At 52.7% G+C, this 23,859-nt stretch overlaps 2 long non-coding RNA genes across 3 annotated transcripts in view; both read left to right on the forward strand.

Annotated features, from left to right (window-relative positions):
• LOC140393502 (uncharacterized) overlaps positions 1 to 19,139 on the forward strand; it is a 43,079-nt gene extending 23,940 nt beyond the window's left edge. Inside the window, exon 2 of the long non-coding RNA XR_011935629.1 lies at positions 18,637 to 19,139. This is a non-coding gene — a long non-coding RNA (uncharacterized lncRNA). The remainder of the gene's footprint in view (positions 1 to 18,636) is intronic.
• The window catches only part of LOC140393673 (uncharacterized), a 184,564-nt gene that overhangs the window by 85,039 nt on the left and 75,666 nt on the right, over positions 1 to 23,859 (forward strand). The gene's annotated exons all lie outside the window — the stretch shown is intronic.

The raw sequence follows: 23,859 nt of genomic DNA on the forward strand, positions 1-23,859 counted from the left end.
CACCAGCCTCCCCCTCCTCTCCAGCCACTCTCCACCAACCCTCCCATCCCTCCGATTTCCAGGCCTTGTGGCTTTGACAAACCTTCAGGCACTGGTGCCTCCAAAATCACGCAAGGCCCCCAAAGTCATGTCAGACCTTCAGGCACACACCAGGCCTCAGCCCCGAAGTTGTGACCGGCTTCCGTACCCGCTCCCTCTGTCTTCCCTGAGATTCATTCGACAATTCTGCTCCCACACTGATTTCAAATCAGCGTGGTAGCATAGTGGTTAGCACTGTTCCTTCACAGCACCAGGGTCCCAGGTTCATTCACGGCTGAGACACTATCTGTGCGGAGTCTGCACGTTCTCCCCGTGTCTGCGTGTGTTTCCTCCAGGTGCTCCGGTTTCCTCCCACAAGTCCCAAAAGACGTGCTGTTAGGTGAATTGGACCTTCTGAATTCTCCCTCAGTGTACACGAACAGGTGCCGGTAACTTCATTGCAGTATTAATGTAAGCCTACTTGTGACAATAAAGATTATTGTTATAAATGGTGATAATCAGTTGTCCGGGGAGGAGGAGAGGTAGAGGGAAAAGAAGAGGTCGGGGGCAAGGAGGGGAAGGAGCCAAGGAGAAGGGGGGAAAGGAGAGTAGGGAAGGGGGGAAGCGTAAAGGAGGGAAGGGAAGAAGAGGAGGGGGAATGGGAAAATGAAGAGAGGAGAATGAGGAAAGGAGGGGAATGGAGGGGAAAAGACAGAGGGAAGAAGGGGACAGGAATAAGAAGGTTTTGGGAAGAAGAATAAGAGGGTTTGGGGAAGGGCATAAATCGTGCAGTGGGAGGGAGAGGAGAGAGAGGAATGAGATGGAGTGATTGATGTGGGGAGTGAAGTGTGACCCGACACACTGCATATATAATCAGCTGGGACTTTGGAAAAATCTGGCAGGATATAACCCACATCGCTGTGTTCACTGCAGGATGACACCTTGATGACAATTATGTCAGTTGATGACTATTATTTAACATTGCAAGTGTGGTTATGTGTGAAAATAATAGCTAAATGGTCTGAGAGAAAGTGAAATAGAATGCCAGCTGGATGCGTGCTTGTGAGTGAAAGTGATGTCAATTTGTGGCAAAATTATTGCAATTGACGTCAAATGCAAGTTGCTGAAAGCAAATATGGGAAACATTTCGGGTAGGGATCTGGTGATTGATGTCATCATTTTATCATACTGCATCCAACTTTCTTTTTGTTCCATTTTGCAACTGACATTTGATAAGAGAGATGTTATTGGCAGGCCAAAGAAAAAAGATCAAAGCAATATTTCACAGTGGTTTGTCACAACAAGCAGCAAAATCTACCCTCTGATTCGCCTGCCCCACCATGAAATCAGTGACTCAATGATCCGCCTATTAATTATAAAGGCCGCTCCAGTGCACAGCTAGCAAACCATGGAACAATCTACACCCAGGTGATGTGTTGGGTGTTCTGGATCACATACAGGGTTCACCAACACTTGAAGTAGTACAACACTATTTTATTAAATGGTTAACTATTTAAACATACTTGAACTGTGGTTAAATACGATACCAGCTTTAACTAAAGACCTTTGCCTTGTCCTGACCAGTTTATGCACTCAGCACATGGTGAATGTCTGTGTTGCAGGATGTGAGCTCTGTGCTCCTAGCTAGCTGCTATTCGAATGAGCGGGAACTCTGATGTCCCCTGTCTTTATAGTGCGTGTGCTCTCACTGGTGATTGGCTGCGGTGTTGTGTATGTTGATTGGTCCCACTGTGTGTCCATCAGTGTGTGTCTGCACCATGATATACTGGTGTCTTTTATGACAGCCCCCCTTTTAGAGAAAAAAAATGTGCCTGCGTGACAATAAATAGTGTGTGGCGAATGTTCCTGACTACATGTGTGCGAAATATTTACAGGACTATGTACATAAAACTAAGCTATTTACATGGGAATGTGTCTGGTGCAGAAAAAAACAGTGTGTCACACAAATAACGAGATGAACACTATATACAAACCACTTGAACGACTAAACGGAAGAACAGAACAGACCAGAGAGTCCATTAGTGCAAAGTTCACAAATTAAGTCTCTGAGGTGGGCGACGAATTCTGGTTGACCGCCTCAAGGGTGGGTCAGGAGCCACCAGCTGAGGAGCGGGCTGGACTGCGTCAGAGTGAGGAGGATGCAGAGTAACCGGAATATCTGCATAGTCCAGGTCAGGGACAACAGGAGGGCGTGGCACTGGCGGAGGATCACGTAGCGAGCGCGGAACGAGACAAAGGGCACGTCGATTACGGCGCAGAATGGAACCATCCGGTAGACAAACCAGGAACGAGCGGGGAGCCACCTGCCGAAGAACCACAGCAGTTGGAGACCAGCCACCATCCGGAAGATGGACGCGGACATTGTCATCTGGAGCCAGAGCAGGGAGATCAGCTTCACGGGCGTCATGAGCCGCCTTGTGCTGTGCACGAGACAGTTGCATTCGTTGAAGGACCGGAACGTGGTCAAGGTCTGGGACGTGAATGGACGGCACCGTTGTCCTCAGGGTGCGACCCATGAGCAGCTGGGCTGGCGTCGGGCCAGTGGACAGTGGGGCCGAACGATAGGCCAGCAGGGCGAGGTATAAGTCAGATCCCGCATTGGCAGCCTTGCAGAGGAGCCGTTTGACTATGTGGACACCCTTCTCCGCTTTGCCATTGGATTGGGGGTACAGGGGACTGGATGTCACATGGGCAAAGTTGTACCTCCTGGCAAAGTTGGACCATTCCTGGCTTGCGAAGCAGGGGCCATTGTCCGACATCACAGTGAGTGGGACGCCGTGACGAGCAAAGGTGTCCTTACAGGCACGGATGACCGCAGACGATGTGATGTTGTGCAAACGTACCACCTCCGAGTAGTTTGAAAAATAGTCTACAATCAGAACATAGTCCCTGCCCAGCACGTGGAACAGGTCGCTGCCGACCTTGGACCAAGGGGACGTGACCAAATCATGGGGCTGTAGGGTCTCACGTGGTTGGGCCAGCTGGAACCGCTCACAGGTGGGGCAGTTGAGCACTGTGTTGGCGATGTCATCATTGATGCCGGGCCCGTACACTGCCTCTCGGGCCCGTCGGCGGCACTTCTCCACGCCAAGATGGCCCTCGTGTAGCTGTTCCAAGACGAGTTGGCGCATGCTGTGTGGGATAACAATGCAGTCCAGCTTCAGAAGGACACCATCGACTACCGCCAGATCGTCTTTGATGTTGTAGAACTGCGGGCATTGGCCCATGAACCATCCGCCTGTTAGGTGGCGTATGATACGCTGTAGCAGGGGGTCAGCCGCAGTCTCGCGGCGAATATGGACGAGGCGTTCATCCGTGGCCGGTCGATTGGAGGCCACGAAGGCCACATGGGCGTCAATCTGGCAGATGAATCCCGCTGGGTCACACGGGGTGTTGACTGCCCTGGACAGAGCGTCAGCTATGATCAGGTCTTTGCCCGGGGTGTATACGAGCTGAAAGTCGTATCGGCGGAGTTTGAGCAGAATGCACTGGAGGCGAGGCGTCATGTCGTTCAAGTCTTTTTGTATTATATTGACCAGCGGGCGATGGTCGGTCTCGACGGTGAATTGGGGAAGGCCGTACACATAATCATGAAATTTGTTGACACCGATCAACAGGCCTAGGCACTCCTTTTCTATCTGCGCGTAGCGCTGTTCCATGGGGGTCATGGCGCGTGACGCATATGCAATGGGGGCCCATGATGAGCCCTCATTGCGTTGCAGGAGCACTGTCCCAATGCCAGATTGGCTGGCATCGGTCGAAATTTTTGTCTCTTTCGCTGGATCAAAAAAGGCCAATACCGGGGCCGTGGTAAGTTTGGTTTTAAGTTCTGTCCATTCGCGCTCGTGGGCAGGAAGCCATTGGAAGTCTGTCGTCTTCCTGACCAGGTTCCTGAGAGCTATGGTATGAGAGGCGAGGTTAGGGATGAACTTCCCTAGGAAGTTGACCATGCCCAGAAATCGGAGGACCGCCTTCTTGTCCTCTGGCGTTTTCATGGCTGTGATGGCAGCCACCTTGTCTGCATCCGGCCGCACACCCAACTGGGAGATGTGGTCCCCGAGGAACTTGAGTTCCGTCTGGCCGATGGAGCATTTGGCTCTGTTGAGGCGTAGGCCCTGCTCCCGTATGCGTTTGATCACGCGCTGGAGGCGCGTGGACGCGAACACCTTCAATGCCTTCCATCATTTGTTCCATGATCCTGTGGAATACTTCTGATATGATCCCAAACGGCATCCTGTTGTAACAATATCTGCCAAAAGGGGTGTTAAAGGTACAGAGATTCCTGCTGGATTTGTCCAGTTGAATTTGCCAGAATCCTTTCGAGGCGTCAAGTTTGGTGAAGAGCTTGGCCCAAGCCATCTCGCATGTGATCTCTTCGCGCTTGGAGATTGGGTAATGCTCCCTCATTATGTTGCGATTCAGATCCTTTGGATCAATGCAGATTCTGAGCTCGCCGGAAGGCTTTTTTACGCACACCATGGAACTGACCCAGTCGGTTGGTTCTGTAACTCTGGAGATCACTCCTTGGTCTTGGAGGTCCTGCAGCTGCTGCTTGAGGTGGTCCTTGAGGGGTGCTGGGACTCTGCGAGGTGCATGCACCACAGGCGTGGCGTTCTGTTTGAGTAGGATCTTGTAAGTATATGGGAGTGTGCCCATGCCTTCGCAGACGTCGCGGTGCTGGTCGATGATGGCGTTGAGTTGCGCCCTGAAGTCAGCATCCTGGAAGGCAGACATGCCATCAGGAGAGAGAGAGTGAACTCTTTGAATGAGGTTTAGCAATTTGCACGCCTGTGCGCCAAGCAGAGAGTCCTTCGAGGAGCCCACGATCTCGAAAGGAAGGATGGCTTTTCGTGACTTGTGGGTCACTTCGAGTTGGCATGAGCCGGTAGCAGGAATGATGTTGCCATTGTAGTCCAATAGCTGGCAGGCCGATGGGAGAATGGTTGGTTTGACACGAAGGCTTTGGAAAGCAGACCACGCCATGAGATTGGCGGAGGCACCAGTGTCCAGGCGGAATCGTATTTGGGACCGGTTGACCGTCAGGGTGGCACACCACTCATCGTCTGGATCGATGCTGTATACCGACAGAGGCTGGTGTCTTTGCCTCGGGGACAGGCTGTTTTTCGTTACGACACCGACTCGAAAAGGCGCCTTCGGATCCTCGGTGTCACTGCTGTGCGAGAGGTCGGAATCGGACTCAGTGACCGTGGGTTGAATTGCCCGAACATCCCTGCGAGACTGGCTGAAGCGATATGAATTGGCAGGCTGAGCTGCTCGACAGCAGGCAGCATAGTAGCCAAGTCTTCCTCATCGTAGGCATTGTCGAGATTTTGCGGGGCATTGCCGCTTTAAATGGGCAGAGCCACAGTTGCCGCATGTCGTGACGTCAGCGCATTCGCTGCACCACCGCGCATGTGCGGTGCGGTCCTGCGTGGTGCAGGCCTGCGCATTCCGTTCCTCCATGTCGCCGTCCCCTCGTTTGGTGCGTACATGCGCGGGAGTCTTCAAAAAGCGTGCAAAATGGCCGCCCTCATCCAGGCTGAGGCCCTGGAGGTGTTCAATCACTTGGACCCGTTCCGCCTCGTGGGGACCTTGCCGCATCGTTTCTGCTGAAGGCTGACATGGCAAGGCTACAAGAGACACACCTAAAGGTTACAGACCAGACGAGATTGAGGAAGGGGTGGGTTAGCCAAGTGTTCCACTCAGGACTGGACTCAAAGACCAGGGGGGTAGAGACCTTGATCAGCAAACGAGTGGCATTCGAGGCAGGGAGAATCATGTCAGACAAGGGGGGTAGGTACATAATGGTGAGTGGGAAGCTGGAGGGGGTGCGAGTGGTACTTGTAAACATATATGCTCCGAATTGGGACGATGTGGAATTTATGAGGCAGGTGTTAGGTAAGATCCCAGTCTTAGAGTCACATAACCTGATCATGGGAGGGGACTTCAATACAGTCATTGATCCGGAATTGGAACGGTGAAAATCCAGGACAGGGAGGGGGCCGGCTGCGGCAAAGGAATTGAAGGGTTTTATGGAACAGATGGGGGAAGTAGACCCATGGAGGTTTGCACGGCCGAGGACGAAGGAGTTTTCCTTTTTCTCACTTGTGCACAAGGTATACTCTCACATCGACTTTTTTGTTCTGAGCAGGGCGCTAATACCGAAGGTGGTGGATACTGAGTACTCGGCAATCGCAGTGTCCGATCATGCCCCGCACTGGGTGGATCTACGGGTTCGTGTGGAGAGAGGGCAACGCCTGTGTGGAGACTGAATGTGGGGTTGCTAGCGGACGAGGCGATCTGTGGGCGGGTTAACAAGTCCATCCAGAACTACCTGGAAACAAATGATACGGGGGGGGGTCTCTGCAGCGACAGTCTGGGAAGCTTTGAAGGCAGTAGTCAGAGGGGAATTAATCTTGATCCGGGCCCACAGAGAAAAGGTGGAACGGGCTGAGAGGGATAGATTAGTTGAGGCGATACTCCAGGCGGACAGGAGATACTCGGAGGCCCCCAACGCAGGGCTACTGAGGGGGCGGCGGAGGCTACAGGCAGAGTTTGGGCAGTGGACCACAGGGAAAGCAGTGGAACAGTTGAGGGAGGCAAGGGGGGCGATCTATGAGTACGGGGAAAAGGCAAGCAGAACATTGGTGCACCCGCTCAGGAAAAGAGAGGCGGCCAGGGAGATAGGTAAAGTAAAGAGTAGAGACGGGAATACTGTCCTCGACCCAGTGGGGGTAAACAAGGTGTTTAAGGACTTCTATTGTAAATTATATGAGTCGGAACCCCCTGCTGGGGTGGAGGGGATGAGGCATTTTTTCAATCAGCTGAGGTTCCAGAGGGTGGAAGAGGACCTGGTGGAAGGGCTCTGAGCCCCAATTGAGATTGAGGAAATAATCAAGGGGCTGGAGGGCATGCAGTCGGGCAAGGCCCTGGGGCCGGACGACTACCCGGTGGAATTCTGTAAGATGTTTTCAGAGATATTGAGCCCACTGCTGGTGAGGACATTTAATGAAACAAGAGAGAAGGGAGTCCTCGCCCCAACAATGTCGCAGGCCTCGATTTCATTGATCCTGAAACGGGAGAATGATCCAGAGCAATGCGGGTCGTACAGGCCGATTTCTCGACTGAATGTGGGGGCCAAACTGTTGGCTAAGATACTGGCCACAAGGATAGTCAACTGTGTCCCTGGGGTGATAGGGGAAGACCAGGCGGGATTTGTTAAGGGCAGGCAACTCAAGGCCAATGTTCAAAGACGTCTTAATGTTTGTTTTTTAAAAAATAATTTTTAATAAAGTTTTCACAAAATATCAACAACAAAATGTAAAAGGAACCCAATAGAATTAAATACAAAACTAAACAAAACAACCCCGTGCCCCACTCCCCCCTATACATAAATAATAAGTTAACACCCCGTATTAACACATAGCAAACATAGCAAATATATACACCCCCTCAGATCCCCCAGCATAGACAAACAAAAATAAAATAAAACCCCCACCCACCCTCGCCCCCCCCCCCAGGTTGCTGCTGCTCCTGACCATTGTCTACCGTTCTGCCAGGAAGTCCAAGAACGGTTGCCACCGCCTGAAGAACCCTTGTACCGATCCCCTTGAGGCAAATTTCACCATCTCCAATGTAATAAAACTGCCATATCGTTGATCCAGGATTCCACGCTTGGGGGCCTCGCATCCTTCCACTGAAGAAGAATCCTTCGCCGGGCTACCAGGGATGCAAAGACCAGAATACCAGCCTCTTTCGCCTCCTGCACTCCCAGCTCCTCTGCAACGCCAAATATTGCGAGCACCCAGCCCAGTTTGACCCTGGATCCTACCACCCTCGACACCATCCTCGCCACGCCCTTCCAAAATTCCTCCAGCGCTGGGCATGCCCAGAACATATGGGTGTGATTTGCTGGGCTCCCTGAGCACCTAACACACCTGTCCTAACCCCCAAAAAACCGGCTCATCCTTGTCCCGGACATGTGTGCCCTGTGCAGCACCTTAAACTGTATGAGGCTGAGCCTCGCGCACGAAGAGGAAGAATTCACCCTCCCAAGGGCATCTGCCCACGTCCCTTCCTCAATTTCCTCTCCCAACTCCTCCTCCCACTTACCTTTCAGCCCCTCCACCGAGGCCTCCTTCTCCTCCTGCATCACCTGGTATGTTGCCGAGATCTTCCCCTCTCCAACCCACACCCCCGAGAGCACCCTGTCCTGTACCGTTTGTGGCAGCAGCAGCGGGATTTCCACCACTTGCCGCCTGGCAAATACCCTTACCTGTAGATACCTAAAGGTGTTCCCCGGGGGAGGCCATACTTGTCCTCCAGCTCACCCAAGCTCGCGAACTTCCCATCCACAAACAGGTCCCCCAACCTTCTTATCCCTGCCCTGTGCCACCCCGAAAACCCTCCATCTATTTTCCCTGGGACAAACCGGTGGTTCCCAAGTATCGGGGTCCACACCGAGGCCCCCACTTCCCCCCTGTGCCACTTCCATTGCCCCCAGATTTTGAGGGTAGCCGCCACCACCGGGCTCGTGGTATACCTCATTGGAGGAAGCGGCAGCGGCGCCGTTGCCAGCGCCTCCAGACTCGTACCCTCACAGGACGCCGTCTCCAGCCTCTTCCATGCAGCCCCCTCCCCCTCCATCACCCACTTGCGCACCATCGCCGCACTGGCGGCCCAGTAGTACCCACAGAGGTTGAGCAGCGCCAGCCCCCTCCCCCCCATCCCTAGCCCACTCCAGGAACACCTTTCTCACCCTCAGTGTCCCTCGCGCCCACACAAACCCCGTTATGCTCCTGTTGACCCGCCTAAAGAAAGCCTTTGGGATAAGGATGGGGAGGCGCTGGAACAGGAACAAAAACCTTGGGAGCACCGTCATCTTGACTGACTGCACCCTACCCGCCAGGGACAGCGGCAACACGTCCCACCTCTTGAACTCCTCCTCCATTTGCTCCACCAGCCTCGTGAAATTAAGTCTATGCAGGGCCCCCCCAGCTCCTGGCCACCTGGACCCCCAATTACCTAAAGCTCCTCTCCGCCCTTTTTAGTGGGAGCTCGCCAATCCCCCTCTCCTGGTCCCCTGGGTGAACCACGAACAATTCACTCTTCCCCATGTTGAGCTTTTACCCTGAGAAATCCCCAAACTCCCTGAGGATCCTCATTACCTCCGGCATTCCCCCCACCGGGTCCGCCACATATAGCAGCAAGTCGTCCGCATAGAGCGACACCCTATGCTCCTCCCCACCCCGCACCAGCCCCCTCCAGCTCCTCGACTCCCTCAGTGCCATAGCCAGGGGTTCAATCGCCAGTGCGAAGAGCAGGGGGGACAGGGGACACCCCTGCCTCGTCCCTCGATGCAACCGAAAGTACTCAGACCTCCCCTTGTTCGTGCCACGCTCACCATCGGGACCTCATACAACAGCCTAACCCACCTGACGAACCCCTCCACAAACCTGAACCTCTTCAGCACCTCCCACAAGTACCCCAACTCTACCCTATCAAAGACCTTCTCAGCGTCCATCACCACCACTATCTCCGCCTCCCCCTCCCTCGCCGGCATCATAATAATGTTCAGGAGCCTCCGCACATTCACGTTCAACTGCCTCCCCTTCACGAACCCCGTCTGGTCTTCGTGGATAACCTGCGGCACCCAATCCTCAATTCTCGTGGCTAAGACCTTCGCCAGCACCTTGGCATCTACATTTAACAATGAAATCGGCCTGTAAGACCCATATTGCAGGGGATACTTGTCCCGCTTCAGGATCAAGGAGATCAGTGGCCGGGACATCGTCGGGGGCAAGCCCCCCCCGGTCCCTTGCCTCATTGAAGGTCCTAACTAACAGCGGGCCCAACAGGTCCACATATTTTTTGTAGAATTCGACCGGGAAACCATCCGGCCCAGGTGCCTTCCCCGCATGCATGCTCCCTATCCCTTTGGTCAGCTCCTCCAGCCCAATCGGGGCCCCTAATCTGGCCACCAGTCTCTCCTCCATCTTCGGGAACCTCAATTGGTCCAAAAGCGGCCCATCCCTCCCTCCTCCAGTGGGGGCTCGGACCGATACAGTTCCTCATAAAAGTCCCTGAAGACCCCATTGATGCCAACCCCACTCCGCACCACACTCCCTCCCCTGTCCTTAACTCCCCCGATCTCCCTAGCTGCGTCCCGCTTCCGAAGCTGATGCGCCAGCATCCGGCTTGCCTTTTCCCCATATTCATAAACCGCCCCCTGGGCCTTCCTCCACTGCACCTCCGCCTTCCTGGTGGTCAACAGGTCGAATTCGGCCTGGAGGCTGCGCCTCTCCCTCAACAGTCCCTCCTCCGGCACCTCCGCGTACCTCCTGTCTACCCTCACCATCTCCCCCACCAGCCTCTCCCTCTCCCTCTGCTCTCTCCTCTCCTTGTGGGCCCGAATGGAGATCAGCTCTCCCCTAACCAGCGCCTTCAGCGCCTCCCAGACCAACCCCACTCAGACCTCCCCGTTATCGTTGGCCTCCAGGTATCTCTCTATGCTTCCTCGGACCCGCTCGCTCACCTCCTCGTCCGCCAACAGCCCCACCTCCAAGCGCCACAATGGCCGCTGGTCCCTCTCCTGCCCCAGCTCCAGGTCTGCCCAATGCGAGGCTTAATCCAAAATGTCTATCGCCGAGTACTTGGTATCCTCTACTCTCACTATCAGCGCCCTGCTCATAACAAAAAGTCGATCTGTGAATAGGCCTTATGAAGGTGCGAGAAGAATGAAAATTCCCTAGCCCCCGGCCTTGCAAATCTCCAAGGGTCCACCCCTCCCATCTGGTCCATAAACCCCCTCAGCACTTTAGCCGCCGCCGGCCTCCTACCCGTCCTAGACCTGGAGCGGTCCAGTGCCGGATCCAACACCGTGTTAAAGTCCCCCCCCCATTATCAGGCCCCCCACTTCCAAGTCCGGGATCCGACCCAACATGCGCCGCATAAAACCCGCATTGTCCCAGTTCGGGGCGTACACGTTGACCAGCACCACCCTCTCACCTTGCAGCTTACCACTTACTATTACGTACCTGCCGCCATTGTCTGTCACAATGCTCGACGCCTCAAACGACAACCTCTTTCCCACCAAGATCGCCACCCCCCGATTTTTGGCATCCAGCCCCGAATGAAACACCTGGCCGACCCACCCCTTCCTCAATCTTACCTGGTCTGCCACCTTCAGGTGTGTCTCCTGGAGCATGACCACATCCGCCTTCAGCCCCTTCAGGTGTGCGAACACCCGGGCCCGCTTAACCGGCCCGTTCAGCCCCCTTACGTTCCAGGTTATCAGCCGGATCAGGGGGCTACCCGTCTCCCTCCCCCGCCGACTAGCCATAACCCCTCCTCGGCCAGTCACGCGCCCACACCCCACACCCGGCCCGTTCCCCACGGCGGCAGACCCCCGTCCCAACCCCCTCTACTCGCTCCAGCTCCCCATTGACCATACCAGCAGCAACCCGGTTCCCACACGCCCCCCCCCCCCCCCTCCTAGCTGCTTTCCTCCCCCCATTGCACTCCCGCAAGTCAGCTGACTCCTGCTGACCCCGGCCACTCCCGCCTCTCCTTCGAGTCCTCCCTTTGTGGGACTTCCCTTCCCCTCCATTACCCACCAGCAGGCTCTCCGCCTCCCCCGTTCATCCCAAGCACGGGAAAAAAAAAGCGCTTCTCCGCCCTGACCCCGCCCCCTCCAGCCTTCAGCGCACGAAAAAGCCCGCGCTTTCCACCTACCTGGCCCCGCCTCCTCTGTCGCAGCTCCTTTTACAGGCCCAGTCCCCTCACCCCCGACTCAGGCCTCCCCCTCCCCCGCGGGACCCCATCCCCCACCGGCCATCCACCCCCTACTCCGTTTACTTGCCCCCCTCCAAGAGCCCACCCGACAGACCCAACCAAAACAGTGCCCAATCCACCCTAACCACCCACACCGAACCAAAAAGAAACAAGAGCAAAGAACCCCCCCCCCCGCCCAAAATGTAACACAACAACAACAATCCCCGACCATCCCTACGCCCGACCCCCCATCCCGACCCTCAGTTTGTGTCCAGCTTCTCGGCCTGAACAAAGGCCCAAGCCTCCTCCGGGGACTCAAAATAATGGTGCCGGTCCTTGTAGGTGACCCACAGTCGCACCAGCTGCAGCATGCCAAACTTCACCCTCTTCCTGTGCAGCACCGCCTTCACCCGGTTGTACCCGGCCCTCTTCTTCGCCACCTCCGCACTCCAGTCCTGATATACTCGAACCTCCGCATTCTCCCACCTGCTGCTCCTCTCTTTCTTGGCCCACCTGAGTACACACTCCCGATCAGCGAACCGATGAAACTGCACCAGCACCGCCCATGGCGGCTCGTTAGCCTTGGGCCTCCTCACCAGCACTCTATGGGCCCCTTCCAGCTCCAGGGGCCCCTGGAAGGACCCCGCTCCCATCAGCCAGTTTAACATGGTGACCACATAGGCCCCCACGTCCGACCCCTCCAGCCCCTCCGGGAGGCCCAGCATCCGCAGATTCTTCCGCCTCGACCGGTTCTCCATCTCCTCGAACCGTTCCTGCCATTTCTTGTGGAGCGCCTCGTGCGCCTCCACCTTTACCGCTAGGCCCAAGATCTCATCCTCGTTATCAGAGATCTTTTGTTGGACCTCGCAGATTGCCACCCCCTGGGCCGTTTGGGTCTCCAGCAGCTTATCAATAGAAGCCTTCATCGGCTCCAGCAGGTCCGCTTTGAGCTCCCTGAAGCAGCGCTGGATAACCTCCTGCTGCTCCTGCGCCCACTGCATCCACGCTGCCTGGCCCCCGCCCGCTGCAATCTTGCTCTTCTTCCCTCGCACTTTCTTTGGGTTCACCACCACTTTTTTAGTCGCCCCGCTCCTGGTTCAAGCCCTACACTGTCGGGGAAATGTTACAGTCTTCTTCCCACACCGGGAAATGCCAAAAAAATGCCGTTGGGGGCCCTGAAAAGAGCCCAAAAGTCCGTTCTAAGCGGGAGCTGCCGAACATGCGACTTAACTCTGCATAGCCGCAACCGGAAGTCCCTAGCCACAACCGGAAGTCCATAGCCGCAACCGGAAGTCAGACTTCTCAATGTTATTATGATGCCCTCAGAAGGAGAGGAGGTGGAGGCGGTGGTAGCGATGGATGCGGAGAAGGCTTTTGATCGGGTGGAGTGGAATTACCTGTGGGAGGCGCTGGGAAGGTTTGGGTTTGGTGAGGGCTTTACTGACTGGGTGCGGTTGCTCTATCAGGCACCAGTAGCGAGCGTGCATACGAACCGGCTGAGGTCGGGGTATTTTAAACTACACCGAGGGACGAGGCAAGGGTGCCCCCTCTCCCCGTTACTGTTTGCTCTGGCCATAGAGCCATTGGCCATGGCGTAAAGAGCCTCGAGGAACTGGAAAGGGCTGGTTCGGGGAGGGGTAGGGGGGAGGGGGGTTGCGGTGGAGCACCAGGTCTCGCTTTACGCTCTTGTACATTTCGGGCCTGCTGGAGGGGATGGGGGAAGTAATGCGAATCTTGGGGGAATTTGGCAATTTTTCAGGGTATAAATTGATCATGGGGTAAAGCGAGATGTTTGCGATCCAGGCAAGACGACAGTAGAAGAGACTGGAAGAGCTGCCGCTTAGAATGGTAGGGAAGAACTTTTGATATCTGGGAATCCAGGTGGCCCGAGAATGGGAGGTACGACACAAGTTAAATCTATCCCGGTTGGTAGAGCAAATGGAAGGGGACTTTAAGAGATGGGACATGCTCCCGCTATCACTGGCGGGGAGGGTACAGACCGTGAAAATGACGGTCCTCCCCAGATTTCTGTTTGTCTTTCAGTGCCTCCCCATCTTCATCCCCAAAGCCTTTTTCAAACGGGTGAAAAAGATTATTTTGGGCTTTGTGTGGGCGGGTAAAACCCCGCGACTGAAGGAAGTGTTGCTGGATCGCAGTCGGGGGAAGGGTGCCAAACTTCTGCAATTACTACTGGGCGGCTAATATAGCCATGATTAGGAAGTGGGTAGTCGGGGAGGGGTCGGCATGGGAGTGGATGGAGGCAGCGTCATGTAAAGACACAAGTTTGGGGGCACTGGTAACGGCACCTCTGCCATTCTCGCCGTCCCGATACTCCACAAGTCCGGTGGTAGTGGCGGCTCTGAGCATCTGGGGGCAATGGAGGCGATGTAAGAGAGTGGAGGGAGCATCGATTTGGACCCCGATTTATAATAACCACAGGTTTGTACCGGGTAGGCTGGATGGTGGGTTCCGGAGTTGGCAGAGGGCAGGAATTAGAAGGATGGGGGATCTATTTATAGATGGGAGCTTTCCCAGCTTGAAATCTTTGGAGGATAAATTTAAATTGCCAGCAGGGAACGGGTTTAGTTACTTGCAGGTGCGAGACTTCCTGAGAAAACAGGTGCCAGCCTTTCCGCTGCTCCCGCCATGGGGGATACAGGATAGAGTAGTTTCCAGTACCTGGGTGGGAGAGGGGAAGGTTTCAGATATTTACCAGGAGCTTTTGGAGGTGGAGGAAACCCCGGTGGAGGATATGGGTGGAGGAAGTGGGAGGATGAGCTAGGAGGAGAGATAGAGGTGGGTCTGTGGGCGGATGCCCTAAGCAGGGTTAATACCTCCTCATCGTGCGCCAGGCTTAGCCTGATACAATTTAAGGTAGTCCACCGGGCACACATGACAGCGGCTAGGATGAGCAGATTTTTCGGGATGGAAGATAGGTGTGTGAGGTGCGCGGGAAGCCCAGCAAATCATGTCCACATGTTTTGGGCATGCCCGAAGCTTGGAGGGTTTTGGCAGGATTTTGCTAAGGCAATGTCGACGGTGCTCAAAACACAGTTGGTGCCGGGTCCGGAGGTGGCGATCTTTGGAGTGTTGGACGAGCCGGGAGTTCAGGGAGCGAAAGAGGCCGACGTCTTGGCCTTTGCCTCCCTGGTAGCCCGGAGACGGATCTTGTTAATGTGGAGGTACTCGAAGCCCCCGAGTGTAGAGACCTGGGTTAGTGACATGGCTGGGTTTCTCAGTCTCGAGAAAATAAAGTTCGCCTTAAGAGGGTCAATGTTAGGGTTCACCCGGAGGTGGCAGCCATTCGGCGACTTTCTCTGGGAAAATAAAAATGTCAGCAGGTGCAGTATTCCGGGGGGCGGGGGGAGGGGGAGTTGGTGTTGTATGGATGAGATGCGTGAAGTTTGGGCTGGGGGCAGAAATGATTATTTTACCATGTTGATGTCATTGTTTATGTTACTGTTATAAAAAATTTCAAATACCTCAATAAAATACTATTTTAAAAAAACATGGTTCCTGAGGTCTGCCTATGGTGGATACTAGATGAGTTGGTATGAAGGGTGTAAGGACCAAGGGTAGTGGGTGTGTTGGCATGAGTTGACATTCAGTTGGAATGGGGCTACAAGTGGCCATGGGGAACGGGTGGGAGAGTTGATGGGGTTTGAAGGGTGAGGGCCTAAAATTTAACAAAACAACTAGGACAAAGTCCCAGAGAACTGAGCGGGCCTTTAAAGCAGCTCACCTCAGCCAGCGGTAACCCCAATGGTGCCTGCAGTTTGCGCACAGGGGCACTGGGCCTGAATCTATCCCACACCTGCCTCCTGAAAAAGAAGGCCGTGGCTTTCAGGGGAGTTCCTCCCAAGGTGAGTGCGGTGAGCTGGGAAATTTCACAACTCGTGCTATCCACTGTGGGAGCGGAAATCCAGGTCCCTCTTTCTTTCCACATAAACTTTTACCTTTTTAAGCAGATTCAATTACCTTTTGAAAGTCAATCTGCTACCACTTGACCGGCAATGCATTCGATAGAACCTTAGAAACTGGGGAAAATTACAGCGCAGTCAGAGCCCAGTCAGCCCATCAGGTCTGCACTAACAGTTTCCGGACCATAACAATTTGCTGAGTAAAAAAATTACCTTTTTTGAAACCAATTATCCATTAGTTGCCGAGCCTCCTGTTAGTAGAAAGCTTTTCACCCTAACTGCTCTAGCACAACTCTTCCTAATTCTGAATACCTATATTAAACCAAGAATACATTGCTAACTGGTAAAAATAGCACCAACACTGCAGTGGTAAGTCTATCTATCCAGACACATATAGTATCAAAAAAGAACACATGTTCGCTGGTTGGGTCAGCATTTGTTGGCCATCCCTAATTGCCCTTGAGTAAGTGCTTGTGAGTTGCCTTCTTGAACTGCTGCAGTCCATGTGGTGTAGGTGCACCCATAGTGGTGTTAGGGAGTGAGTTTGAGGATTTTGACCCAGCGAAAGTGAAGGAACGATGATATATTTCCAAGTCAGGGTGGTGTGACTTGTAGGGCAACCTCTAGGTGCTGGTGTTCCCAGGTATCTGCTGCCCTTGTCCTTCTAGATGGTCGTAGTCATGGGATTGGATGGAAGATTTCCTTCGCTATAGGACATTAGCAAACGAGCTGTTTGGTTTTTTTACAACAAAGGTTTCCTGGTCATCATCAGACTTTTAACTCCAGATATTAATTGGATTCAGTTTCCACCATCTGCTGTGGCGGGATTTGAAGCCAGGTCCCCAGGGTATTCCCCTGGGTCTCTGGATCGCCAGTCCGATGACAATATCACACCACCACTGCCTCCCCCACATTGTTGTACTAATTATAGTTTTTATCCTTATTCTGACCACTTAGATTGTAAAATTATTTTGAAGTTTCAAGAAACATTCATTAAGATATTTAGCTATTTTGTATTAGCAAGGTGGGGGATCAAAGTTCATTACACCTGTTCATAACCTCCTGCTTATATGTGAATAACCTTTGGCCCTGCAGTCCGGAACTGTTATGTAGCATTTCTGTTGAGTAAGGATCTTGAACAAAGGCGGATAAAGCGAGTTAAGGTTCAGATCTGTCAAGATATATTTGAATGGTGCAACAAGCCCATATTGCCGTGTTCCTATCTTCTCTTGGCAATTTTAGGTAACCTTCTCATTGTTAAATGAACTGTTAACTCCAACACCTTTACAGTTATTCAATGAATTCTTGAAACATTACTATTCCCCAGACTGTGTTTAACTTGGCGTTTCTTCCTACATAGCTTGCCTCACTTGCAACATTCCTATCCTTCTATGTGCTTCCAGATTCAAGTCTAAGTAGATTTTTTTCTTTATTCTTTCATGGTGTCATTGGCAAGGCCAGAATTTGTTGTCCATGCCTCAATTGCCCTCGAACTGAGTTGTAGTTAAGAGTCAACCACATTACTGTGGATCTGGAGTGACATGTAGGCCAGACCGGGTAAGGACAGCAGGTTTCCTCCCCTAAAGAACATCAGTGAAGCAGATGGGTTTTTACAACAATGGTTTCATGGTCATCGTAATTGGACTTGTTATTCCAGATTTTTATAGAATTCAAATGTCACCATCTGCCGTGGTGGTATTGAACAGGGTCCCCAATGCAGTCCAGTGATAATACCATTACGCCATCACCACCCCCATGTACAGCAGGGAACTACAATAGGTCCAATCCAGATGATTTATAATAATACAATTGAAAGATAAACTGAGCAACATTCTGAAGTGTTTTTGAATTCTCCAAGAACAATGGAATTCCAGTTATTGGTGAGGTATGCATATGCAGTTGTTAGAAAAACAAAGTTATTTTTAAGGGATTTATAATTGTATTGGTAAACATCAGAAATAAGGGGCGAGATTCTCCGACCCCCTGCTGGGTCGGAGAATCGCCGGGGGCTGGCATGAATCCCTCCCCCGCCGGCTGCCGAATTCTCCGGCACCAGAGATTCGGCGGGGGGGGGGAATCGCGCCGCACCGGTTGGCGGGCCCCCCCCACGATTCTCCGGCCCGGATGGGCCGAAGTCCCACTGCTAGAATGCCTGTCCCGCTGGGCGTGGATTAAACCACCTCTCTTACCGGCGGGACAAGGCGGCGCGGGCGGGCTCCAGGGTCCTGGGGGGGGCGCGGGGCGATCTGGCCCCGGGGGGTGCCCCCACGGTGGCCTGGCCCGCGATCGCGGTCCACCGATCCGCGGGCGGGCCTGTGCCATGGGGGCACTCTTTTCCTTCCGCCTTCGCCACGGTCTCCACCATGGCGGAGGCGGAAGAGACTCCCTCCACAGCGCATGCACGGGGATGCCGTGAGCGGCCGCTGATGCTCCCGCGCATGCGCCGCCCGGCAATGTCATTTCTGCACCAGCTGGCGGGGCACCAAAGGCCTTTTCCGCCAGTTGGCAGGGCGGAAATCAGTCTGGCTTGGGCCTAGCCCCTCAAGGTGAGGGCTCGGCCGGTCAAGGGGCGGAAGATTCCGCACCTTTGGGGCAGCGTGATGCCGGACTGATTTGCGCCATTTTTGGCGCCGGTCGGCGGACATCGCGCCGATACCGGAGAATTTCGCCCAAGGTATCATCTTAATTGGGTTTAATTTAATGTTTCTGTGGCAGGAAGGGTAGCATCTATAGTTATATTTATTCTGGATAAAGGTGTTTATGTGTGGGGTTGGTTCAGTTCCAACTGTGTTTCTATTATGCTTAGAGAGGGCTATGGTGTAAAGAATAAATAAGCCAGCTGAAGCATGCAGCTGTTACTTAGCAACTGGAGGCCCTTTTAAGGTCGGATCTCTTTTGTTCTTAGTTTAGCTGAATTTGTTGGCAGTTAAAGGACGCCAGGGAGTGATCATCTCTCAACTCTGCCAGAAGAAAGACTGAACAGAATGGGGGCTGCAAAGAGACAGACTTCCCAAAGAACCAGTTGCTGTCCAGGGAACTTGGGAATTAGGACATAAAGAGCATCTTAAGAAGACTGGAGTTAACATAACAAAGTATTGTTCTGAAGAGTTCAAGGAAAAGTAAACAAACTTCTGATTTAAAGAGACAATTGCAGTAACCAGATTTAAAGTGGGAAAGTAGACTTTGGATGTAAATCAAAAGTTTGATGCTATTTTAATAGAGTTTGGGAATTTGGAGTTAAACCAACGTGAACACTTTGTACAGCAGTCAAGACAAAGAAATCCTAAAGGGGTGGTGTAAAACCTGGATACCGCATTCACTGTTAAAAATGTATTTTTTCCAATTTTTTCATGTTGAACAAATATTTTTTCCTTGTTACTAAAACAAATTAAAGGTCCTGTGACTCTGTTCCTCTATGTTTTATTTCTGGCGCAAGCGCAAAACTGCCGGTGTGTTCTTGCACATGTGCAGGGGGGTTCTTCTCTGCACCGGCCCTACAGAGGCCGGCGCGGAAGGAAAGAGTGCCCCCATGGCACAGGCCCGCCCGCAGATCGGTGGGCCACGATCGTGGGCCAGGCCACCGTGGGAGACCCCCGGGGCCGGATCCCCCGCGCCCCCCCCCCCACCGAGGACCCCGCTGGACGGCCAACAAGCCAGGTCCCACCGTGATGGACAATGTCCATTCCACACCGGTGGGACTGGCCGAAAACGGGCAGCCACTCGAGCCATCGGGGCCCGAAGAATTGCCGGGGGGCCGCTGCCAAAGGCCCCTGACCAACGCGGTGTAAACCCCGCCCCCGCCAGCAAACCGGTGCCGGAGAATACGGCAGCCGGCGTCGGAGCGGCGGGGCGGGATTCACACCGCCCCCCAGGGATTCTCCGACCCGGCGGGGAGTCGGAGAATCACGCCCATGGTCTTTTGAGCCAGGGTTCCATTCTGAAATCTTCCCGTCCAGTTATATCACAGAATTTACAGTGAAGAAGGAGGGCATTCAGCCCATCAGCTCTGCACCAGCCCTTGGAATGAGCACCCTACTGAACCCCATGCCTCCACCCTATCCCCGTAACCCAGTAACACCACCTAACCTATTGGACACTAAGGGCAATTTACTATGGCCAACCCACCTAACCTGCACATCTTTGGACTGTGGGAAGAAACCGGAGCCCCGGAGGAAACCCACGCACACACGGGGAGAAAGTGCAAACTCCACACAGGCAGTCACCCGAGGCCCGAATTGAACCTGGGTCTCTGGAGCTGTGATCAACTGGGATCGTAACACAGTACATAAATCTGTCTCAACACTGCTTCAAACCTAGAATGACACAATGTGAAGCTGGATGGCTCAAAGAGGTGGCCACGAGCAGGGAGGCCAAATTCATGGCCCCAACGATCTGCCCAGAGAGGGTAGTCCTCTATCCCTTGGCCCCATTAATTTTATATTTCTTTAATTACTAAGTTCTCTTTCCTGTTTCATCAGCGACCATCTCTCCTTGTTACATTATTAAGACTCCAGTGTCGCTGGCCCTCTGATTGGATCTCCAGCATCAGAAAACCATCCCATATTCTCAATTAGAAGGCAGTCACACAAGCAGCCAATTAGGAGGCTGCCTGCAGTAACATCACTGAGATGGTCCTGCTGTAATCAAGCGTAGGTTCAGATCTCGCTTCTCACCCAATATCGGGGTCCCAAAGCCCGTGATAAAATTCAGACCAATGTTTCATGGCAATGGCCCTTTATCAGAACTGACATTGCACCTTGTGTCACAGCACAGTATACAGTAAAGCTGCTTCCCTATGCTCAAGGTAAACTAATGTTGTCACTGAGCTTCAACAACAACACCGTACAACACTTGGAGACAACACGGTAGCACAGTGGTTAGCATTGTTGCTTCACAGCACCAGGGTCCCAGGTTCGATTCCCGGTTTGGTTCACTGTCTGTGCAGAGTCTGCACGTTCTCCCGTGTCTGCGTGTGTTTCCTCCAGGTGCTCCGGTTTCCTCTCACAAGTCCCGAAAGACGTGCTTGTTAGGTGAATTGGACATTCTGAATTCTCCCTCTGTGTACCCGAACAGGTGCTGGAGTGTGGCGACTAGGGGCTTTTCACAGGACTGCATTGCAGTGTCAATGTAAGCCTTCTTGTGACAATAAAGATTATTGTTACATGATTTTCCAAACTTTGCGGTCTATGTTTGCGCGAGCCCTGAAATGAATCTCTCAGTTGCCAATGTGCCGTGTGAAATTCCTCCGTACTATTTTAGAGGAGGTGTTAACTCTTTTAAAATGAGTTAAATAAAAAACAGCTGAATGGAAGAATTTCAGATGAACACAGCATGCAAACACAAGTGCTCCACGGCATCATTTCAAGGCCATGGTCTCTGAGATTCTGCACCGAGCTGGCTTCAGTTCAAAGGCGATTTCTTACACAGTCACGAACCTCTCTTCGGAAATATGAATACTTGCCACATTCAAATGCTAGGGATCGAATACCCTCTGAATTGCTTCCCCATCCTCCTTTACAAATCCTAACGCTACTCATTAAAATATTTCAGACCAGCACGGATGGTCTTTTGACCAGAAACGATTGTCTGACTTCTGCTTCTCCACTGATTTGAGAAAGGTTTTCTCAGTTTGGGAATTCTCATTTGTGTTGACACACGTGCCTGGTCTTTATTCCAATTGGTTTCTCGTGAGTTTTGTCTTAAATGTCAGTGTTACATGAACAGATTATCTGTGCCCATACTTTTAACACGAGGAATGAGGGAGTTCGTTTTTTCATGTATTCGTGTGCCCGTGATACAAACATAATTGGGGTGACTTTCTGCCCATGTTCGCCTTCAGGGAAGACGGCGACACAGGCGCAAAATCCCACAAGAGACGAAAACGCAAATCCAGCCGATGAGATCGCGTTTCCCGATTTCCCATGCCCCTCGGCGATGACGTTACAAAGTTCATGGGCACAAAGGGGAAGAAACTCATTGTAATACATTTACGTAAGTGTTACTAGCATTATTAACAAGCCCCCCGCCAATCCCCCCCCCCCCCCCCCCCCCCCAGCCCCACATGATCCCTCCTCACTTAATATTTATGCCTCATCAACGTGACGTCATGTCAGCAAGATTTAGAACAGGTATGTAAAGGCTTGAATCATTGAGGGGATGCCCCCGGGGACGCAATAGTAAATCTAGCCCTCGGGAGGGAGGGCAGGGTGCGTGGGGGGGGGGGGGGGGGGCAGGTGGGGTGAGGTGACCCAGGCAGTGCCCTGGCATGCCGTTTGGAAAAGGTTGGCACTGAATCACAGAATCACACAGAGCAGAAGACCCTTCAGCCCATCGACTCTGAACCAGCACATGAAAAAACTCCTGACCTGCCTACTTAATCCCATTTATCAGCACTTGGTCCTTTGCCTTAAATATTATGACGTTCCAGGTGCTCATCCAGGTACTTTTTAAGGATGTGAGGCAACCCGCCTCTACCACCCGCCCAGGCAGTGCATTCCAGATCGCCACCACCCTATGGGTAAAAACGGTTTCCCTCAAATCCCCGCCTGTACCTCCTGCCCCTCAACCTCCCCTTCAACTAAGGGGAACAGCTGCTCCCTATCCCTCTTCTTCCCCCTCACAATCTTGCACACCTCACCCAGGTCGCCCTTCAGTCGTCTCTTCTCCAACGAAAACAACCCAAGCCAGGGGCAGTGCCAGGGACGGGCCACCTGGGGAGCACAATTAGGGAGGGGGTCTCTGTTATGTGTGGAAGAGGGCCAAGCCCTTTGAAAGGGCGACTTGGCAGTGACGGGAGAGCGGCCATTGAGATGAGAAGCTTGGAATCACGGGAAGGGGGGGTTGGGAAAGTGGGCATTGAGGAGGGGGTGCGGGCTTTGAGGGGGAATCTTGAGGTGACTGGGTGAGCGAAAATTGGGGGGTGAGGAAAGTGAGGGGAGGCACATGGCATTGAGGGGGGAGCACTAGCGGTGGTTGTTACCCTTGGTGGGAGGGGGGTGGAAAGCCCCCAATGATTATGCAACGGGGCAGAGACCCTAGTAATTGTGCCATTGTGGGGCAGGGGGTGGGGGAGTGGAGAACCCCTGGTGCCTTTGTGGTGGAGTGTGGAGGGGGTGTTGCTTGAGGAACTTTTAACTCTCTGCTTATCATCTTTAAAGGGCACCTGGATCTGGTCTTGCTGTCTCTACCAGGCGCCGCACTCCCACGCTGACAGTGTAAACCACATCCCCATGTGTCAGAGTGTCAGAAACTCTGGTCTGTAAACTGGGCTGTGGATTGAGAGAGAGATATGCTGGTTTTCAATCTGAGCCTGACAAATTATGAGAACATTCCACCCATCATCTGCAGGTAACTACACCACAATCACACCTCCCCACATCTCATTGAAATGCACCTACACCTGCGTCTCTTTCCTCCAAAACACATGTTTGAAGCATTTATCTCTCTCCTAAGGACAGAATTTTCAATATTCATAAAATTCCGCAGCACAGATAGAGGACATTTAGTGCATCGTACACGTGTCAGTATTTAAAATCCCACTCCCCCTATCTGTAGCTCTTCAATTATTTTTCCTGTTCAAACATATATTACCAATTCCCTATGAAAGTTTCGATTGAATTAGCTTCCAGTGCTCATTCCGGGCAGCGCACTCCAGAATATGAAACCGCAGTGTTCGAAAAAAAAAATCCCCTTCATCTTCCCTCTGATTTACAATTACCTTAAACATCAGTTTGCTGTGAGGAAATGATGTGGAAAAAAGATAAATTATTATGTTGGGTTATTATAGGGAGAGGGAAACTCATTTCTGTTTCAAACTCTGTAGCATCTGCGTTCTGACTATCGGCTTGTGTTCAGCGGCTGTGTCTGATTTTAAGTTGCGCTGCCTCAACACAAGATGCTACATCACCAGATAGAACTTTCCAGCATTTCCCCCAGAGAAAGTTTCTTTTTTAATTGACACATTGCAATTTCTTCAACTGTTTTACGATGTTAATGGTTCGCCTGTCATACGCCTTGTATGACATTTGAGTCACAAAAGTAATGTCCAACAGACAAGGGCAGATGGCCTTTAATAAACGTCTATTTTGATCCGACTCCCACTCTAGCTATTCCTGAGCGCTGAGGTCAA

The sequence above is a fragment of the Scyliorhinus torazame genome, chromosome 17, assembly GCF_047496885.1.
Source record: "Scyliorhinus torazame isolate Kashiwa2021f chromosome 17, sScyTor2.1, whole genome shotgun sequence".
NCBI lineage: Eukaryota > Metazoa > Chordata > Chondrichthyes > Carcharhiniformes > Scyliorhinidae > Scyliorhinus > Scyliorhinus torazame.